The sequence below is a fragment of the Anolis sagrei genome, chromosome 6 (genome assembly GCF_037176765.1).
Source record: "Anolis sagrei isolate rAnoSag1 chromosome 6, rAnoSag1.mat, whole genome shotgun sequence".
NCBI lineage: Eukaryota > Metazoa > Chordata > Lepidosauria > Squamata > Dactyloidae > Anolis > Anolis sagrei.
In genome coordinates, this window is record NC_090026.1 from 111,332,794 (window position 1) to 111,340,379 (window position 7,586).

The window sequence follows — 7,586 nt, forward strand, 5'->3', positions numbered from 1 at the left end:
TTAACAATGGCCAGAGTTATTAGCATTAGTCAGCTCCTAATTAATTTTAATGACACCCTTGCTCTTACAGCCAACCTCACAGGAAAGAGAGGCGTCTCTTTCTCAAACCATCTTGGAAGATTTATGATCGAGTGCCACGGGATTCCATAGGAAAATTACTCCAAAGGGGAGGGGACAGTGGAAAAGTTTATACCTTGGCACATGATGGAGGGTACCGACTGGGAAGATGCTCCATGCCTGCAGCTTTCTATCCATTAGCTCATCTTGAAACCTGGGGTGGAAAAATGGTAACTTCGGAAAAATGCCAACTGATACTATTTTGACCCCATTTTCAAAGCACTATAGTGGAGGAGGCACCACTTCCTTCCTTGGAGGTGGAATGAAAGCATATTTTCCCAACTCCACAGCCAATGTTGAATAACATACTTGATACGTTATACCCCATAATCCCCAAACCACATATGTTGTGGGAATTAGTCTGGACACCTGGAAGACATCTGGTTGGGGAGGGCTGGGTGGGTTTAAAGCAGTGGTTCTCAACCTGTGGGTCCCCAGATGTTTTGGCCTTCAACTCCCAGAAATCTTGACAGCTGGTAAATTGGCTGAGATTTCTGAGAGTTGTAGGCCAAAATGCCTGGGGACCCACAGGTTGAGAACCACTGGTTTAAAGGGAATGAGAATTCTTCATTTGTTGTTACAGTGTCTGCAAAACAGAAATTATTAAATAAACAAACATATAAGAATGTTTGTGTTTATTTTAAAGGACTTTGAAATAAACCAGTTCTTGGTTTATTTGCAGAAAGCATTCCTCAAATGGGGAAGGAAAGAGAAAGATGGAATCATCAACTTTTGCCTTTGGCCATACTGATATGCGGACACCAACAGAGGATCATAGAGAGAGTGCTTCTCTAGACATTTATCGTTTCTCTAGTGTGATTCTATGCTCATCTTCCAGCAGAAGGACCCTGAGGAGTGTTCAGGTAACAAAAAAAAAATTGTCACTATTTTCTCTTTTGTGTCCCTAACCCCCACAAATGTAGTGGGCTCATTATATAATGGGATCACAGAATCACAAGTTGGAAGGCGCATTGGAGATCTAAGGTAAATAATCAGATCTCTAAAGATTTGCATTAGATTTCTGAATCTGATTTTCAAATGTATGACAGCAAGAACAACAACAAAGCTTTCCTCCTTTAAATGTGGGTACTGAAAGAAGAATACTGGTGGGAGTGGATTTGTATGTAAAAGGACTTGCAGCTCTGCTCCTTGTAATTCCTCTTTGGACATTCAAAATGTTTCTTAATCACAGAAAGAAGGAATGGGGCTGCACCATGTAAGCCACCTTATAGTGATACACAGGTGATGCATCAATCCTCCACTCTCTGTGGTATTTGCACATGTGCCCTGAATCTTTGTAAATGCACCATTCCCTACTGATGCAATTAAATAACAAAAATGCTGAATACCCAAATACGTTTGACTGGGCAATAGATCTAAATAGTGCATTGTACATATAGTCTGTGCACTTGGGAACAATTAAAGCTCTTCATTCTTAATATATATCCAGTCACCTGATCTGAGCCACTATTTGCAATTGGGGCCATTCACACTATGCAGTTATAGCACTTTGATTCCACTTTAACTGCCATGGCTGAATCTGATAGCATCCTGGGATGTGTAGTTTAGAGAGGCAGTAGAGCCCCCTGGCAGATAATTCTGAATACTCTGTGCAACTACAGTTTACAAGATTACATAGGATAGAACAATCAAAGTTAAATTAGAATCGACATGCTCTAATGGTCTAGTGTGGAAGGGCCCCTGATTTCAGTTGATGTTTCTGAGCATCCTACTGAAAAATAAACATAAAATCCTCCTGTTCCTGAACCGATCCAATCCTTGGTTCACTGAAAGCTCTGCAATAAAAGATGCAGCTACAACTACAGACATTGAGCCAACATATTTTGATGTTAACTCAAGCCATTATGAATAACCCTGCAGTAGCAGCTGGTTGCTTCTATACCGTTTAGGTCAGTGGTTCTCAACCTGTGGGTCCCCAGGTGTTTTGGCCTTCAACTTCCAGAAATCCTAACAACTGGTTAATTGGGATTTCAGGGAATTGTAGGCCAAAACACCTGAGGACCCACAGGTTGAGAACCACTGATTTAGGTGGCGAATTACCTCTGAATCTTAATCCAAACACTGAAGGAGCTATCCCTGGTGCTGAATCCTATTCTCAAATAGATTCAATGCTTTGGATAATTGTTTTACAGCAAATATTTTAAAATCCAAATTGCATCAACACTAAAATGTAACTGCTCATATTCATGCAGAGGTTTTAACCAAAACTATATAGAACATGCAGTTAAGTTGTAGAAGACACATTGCTTTAATTCCTACTGCCACAACCTGGTGACACGTGCATCATCTGCTTACTTACCTAAATACCAACAGCTTGACTTTGCAGGCATCAAAGCAGTAGGCGGGGCTGACAGAGGTGTTACAACAACCAAGCTCAGACTGCAAGTGGAAAGTTTTCAGAGTTAACTTTGGAAACTGATCCAAATGGAACTAAGAAGCGCACGCCTTTGTGTTTCACTGGAGGGCATGATGGCATTGTGTGCTGTGCTATGTTTTGTTTTTGTTTTGCCTGGTTGGGGACTTTCAGTTACCCCAGATTGCAACTCTGAAACTCTCTGCAACCTCTAATTTGCCTACAAATTTAAGGGGTGAATCAAATTGAGGAGTAAGGTGAGAATTGGTAACCCCTCACATGATCCCAGATTCCTGACTCATCCAGTTTCAGCCATGGAATAAGTTGTTCTCGCCGATGGGCGGAGTTGACAGACTCATAGAAATACACCAAAACCAGTGACTGATCCAAAAGAACTCATGGATGTTGCTGAAACACCTGATCATGGGAGGGTGAAATGTAGACTGGAATCCACCAGTAAACTTATGTCTGATTTGCAATAAATAATCAGGGATTTCTATCTTCAGATTGCTTAATGACAATTGCAACAAAAAGCAACCTTATCCTCCAACCTTTCCCAAATTATACCAACACATGATGTTTATTTGAGAAGATCACAAGATTGTTCGAATTCCAGCACAAAAAAATATAGATTCAAAAATTACTTTTGAGAGGAATCAATGTAATGAAATGCTGAAGTAATGACATAACAGAGCACTGGTGGAATGATGCTCTTGGGCTCAGTTACACATGGGTTTAGCATGTCATTATATTCATTCTTCCCAAAGGAAGAACTGTAATCTTCTGCTACATTGCATTCCTAGCAGCAGCATTCTCATTGCAAATCTTTTGCACACAGCTTTTAGTTGCTGGGTCTCATTTTTTAATAAAAACTATTATATATGCCCCATTACTCCAAAATCTCTCCATTCAGTGAACAAACAAGGAATTCAATTTAACAATTGCATAAGCAGTCATTAAAAGAGATCCAAATTGGTATGGTACTTTCTGAGTGAATCAGAAGTTACTTAGGAAAAGGCAAGAACACTCCAAGCCCACTCTTCTTCCCATCCGAAACAAAACATTTTCATTCTAATTACCTTCTTCTGATGTAAGCAATCTAAGAATGCAGAGAATGCAGATGACTGCTTAGTTGCCCCTTACTTTGCGACACAATTTCTTTTAAACCAAAAGGGCAACTTATGATGCAATTTGCATGATAAGATGTAGGCATGACTCATGGGATGCTCTGATGCGTAGGTTGGTGTTTTGCATTTCAGGGCTATTTCTAGTTTTGAAGGAGTGTGTATTGACTCTTTGCAATTGATGCATTTGGATGCAGACCTGCTGCCACATGTTTAAGGACAGAAACTGGAAAAGTATCCTAACTTTCAGAATTCCACAGGCAGCATAGTTACCAGTCATAGGCTGAGGGAATTTCAATGCTATAGGCCAAGAGGGACTGGGAGTAACATGTCCTTCCTTAGTAATTGCCAGCGAGTTGATTTCAACTTATGGCAACCCTATGAATAGAGGAGGCCCCGTGGTGCAATGGGTTAAACCCTTGTGCTGGCAGGACTGCTGACCAAAAGGTCAGTGGTTCAAATCCAAGGATCGGGTGAGCTCCTATTTGTCAGGTCCAGCTTCTCATGAGAAGCCTCCTACAGAATGGGAAAACATCCAGAAGTCTCATGGGCAACGTCCTTGTAGATGGTCAATTCTTTCACACCAGAAGCTACTTGCAGTTTCTCAAGTCGCACATGACACGAAAAAAAACAAACCAAAATCTATGAATGAGAGACAGTCATGTTAATCTGTCCTCAACAGTCCTGCTCAGGTCTTGCAGACCCAGGGTCATGGCTTCTCTGATTGAGTTTATCCTCTGGTTTGCGGCCTTCTCATCCTACTGCTTTCTACCTTACCAAGCATTATTATCCTTTCTACTGAATCATGACTTCTCATGATATGTCCAAAGAACAACAGTATTGGTTTGGTCATCTTGGCTTTTAGGGAGAGTTCAGACATGATTTATTCTAGATTTAGTGTATTTATTGTATTTTGATTCTGTTATTACCATACTATTACTATTTTTTAAACTTTTGTTTTACATTTTTAAACTTGTCTAGTGTGGATTGTTAGCTGCCTTGAGTCCTCACAGGGAGAAACGTGGGGTATAAATAAAGTTAATAATAATAATAATAATAATAATAATAATAATAGATCAATGGTTCCCAACCTTTGGTCTTTCCGTTGTTTTGGACTTCAGCTCCTAGAAATGCCAGCCAGCTTACCAGCTGTTATGAATTGTGGGAGATGAAATCCAAAAACATCTGGCAACCACATCTCTAGATCCATTTACAGACAGTCCCAGAGTTACAACATCTGGCTTACAAATGACTCATAGTTAAGAAGGGAGGTGAGAAAACAGGAAGTGAGAGAATTCTACCCCTGGAGAAAAGGGGTCTCCAGTGAGGCTTTCTCACCAATCATTGTTTCCACAACAAGCCTCCCCGCCATCAGTATCACAGGAACAAAAAGTGAGGTGAAATATCCTGAACAGACAGCAAAACAAACATTGTGAGGTGTTAATTAACCCTCCCCTAAGCTATCCAAAGCTTATACACACACACGCACACACACACACACATATGTATGGCTGGAGTTGCACTTCAAAAATGTAACTGTTCTGACTTAATTCAACTTAACAATCCTACAAAATCTATCACAGCAGCCCTGTGATTTTGCCCACGAAAGCCTTTGACAACACAAAACCTATTCGTAACTTTGGGACTGGCTGTATTTAGTTGTTGTTGTTTTGGGTTTTTTTTTTTTTAGCAATCTACTGTATCCGAATTTCTCCAGCACATTCTCTTCACTGCCATTTTTCACAACCACATATAGAAGCTGGAAATACTGATGGTATGACAATCTTAATTTTAATATATAATATTTTTATACTTGTCTTATCTAATTCCTTCATAGCTGCCCTTCCAAGGGCAAGTCTACTCTGGCTGGTAAATCCTTCTCTCATTGTATGTCCCTATAATACAGGCAGTTCCAGACTTTGCTTTCACCTCCAAAGACCCACACTAAATATCTCGATGTCATCTTAGATCAAAGACTAACATCTAGGAAACACTGTGCGAACACAAAGTAGCTGCATGCAGTAATATTCTGCGGCAACTTACTGGCAGTGCATGGGGTGCAGGACCAAAATTAAGAAGAACATCAGCCCTGGCCTTGTCTTACTCAATTTCCGAGCATGCCTGCCCTGTTTGGCACAAGTCTGCCCACTCGTAGCAGGTGAATATAGCACTGACCGAAACATGTAGAATAATCACAGGATGTCTCAAACCTACACCTGTTGATAGACTCTACAAGCTAGCTGGCATTGCACCTCCTGATGTGCAATGGGAAATTGCTGCCAATTGCAAGAGAAATAAGGTTGAACACTGTGAAAGCCACCAACTGTATGGTTATCTGCCTACTCCCAGTAGACTTAAATCAAGGAAAAGTTTCATGAGAACCACCCCCACCCCCTTTAATGGTCCTCCAGCAACAGCAAACATATCCCCATGGACAGAAAAATCAGGCAATTTCAACTGGGTGGCCCCCCAAGAGGGTCTTCATCCAGGGGCAAACAAAGAATGGGCAACTTGGAAGTCCCTGAACAGACTCAGAAGTGGTGTTGGAAGATCAAAAGACAACCTGGCAAAGTGGTACTACCTAGAAGAATCCTCCACCTTGTGGGACTGTGGAGCAGAACAAACAACTCAGCATCTTTAAGTAAGTAAATTTTATTATGGTCGATGACCAGAACATAACAGGGTGACCCAGTCCTGCACATCCACGTCACACCCAAGGGGTTATATGCTTCAAACTTCAACAAATTTTAAAATCTAGGCTAAAAACCACATACAAGTAGTTATTAAAACCCAAATCAACCTACGAAATCATCCAAAGGCAATCTAAAGGGAGGTAGTGGGGATGGCACCGGGGGGCGGGGTATGTCCAACACTATAAATATTATTCTATATCTAATTTCCCATCTATATTCCAGAGGTGAAGCTTAGGTTTTTTGACTCTCATCATCTGTATGCTTGCCCACAATGCCCCACCTCATGCAAAGAGGAAGAACTGTTTAAATTTACAGACAATGTGGTTAGTTGCCCGTTTTTGGTCTAAAATTATTTAGCAGCTTGTGTTTCCTTTATCAGTTTTATACTTGCTTGTTTATGCAATGCTTTTGACACAAAATAAATAACCTCTAAAGAGGCATGGGTCAACTTGGGCTCTCCAGGTGTTTTGGACGTCAACTCCCACAATTCCTAGCATGGGCAAACTTGGGACCTCCAGGTGTTTTGGACTCCAAGTCCCACAATTCCTAGCATGGGCAAATTTGGGCCTTCAAAGTGTTTTGGACGTCAACTCCCACAATTCCTAGCATGGGCCAACCTGGGCCCTCCAAGTGTTTTGGATTCAATTCCCACACTTCCTAGCATGGGCAAACTTGGGCCTTCCAGGTGTTTTGGACTTCAACTCCCACAATTCCTAGCATGGGCCAACCTGGGCCCTCCAAGTGTTTTGGACTTCAACTCCCACAATTCCTAGCATGGGCAAACTTGAGCCCTCCAGGTGTTTTGGACTTCAACTCCCACAATTCCTAGCATGGGCAAACTTGGGCCCTCCAGGTGTTTTGGACTTCAATTCCCACACTTCCTAGCATGGGCAAACTTGGGCCCTCCAGGTGTTTTGGACTTCAATTCCCACACTTCCTAGCATGGGCAAACTTGGGCCCTCCAGGTGTTTTGGACTTCAACTCCCACAATTCCTAGCATGGGCAAACTTGGGCCCTCCAGATGTTTTGGACTTCAATTCCCACAATTCCTAGCATGGGCAAACTTGGGCCCTCCAGGTGTTTTGGACTTCAATTCCCACAATTCCTAGCATGGGCAAACTTGGGCCCTCCAGGTGTTTTGGACTTCAACTCCCACAATTCCTAGCATGGGCAAACTTGGGCCCTCCAGATGTTTTGGACTTCAACTCCCACAATTCCTAGCATGGGCAAACTTGGGCCCTCCAGATGTTTTGGACTTCAATTCCCACAATTCCTAGC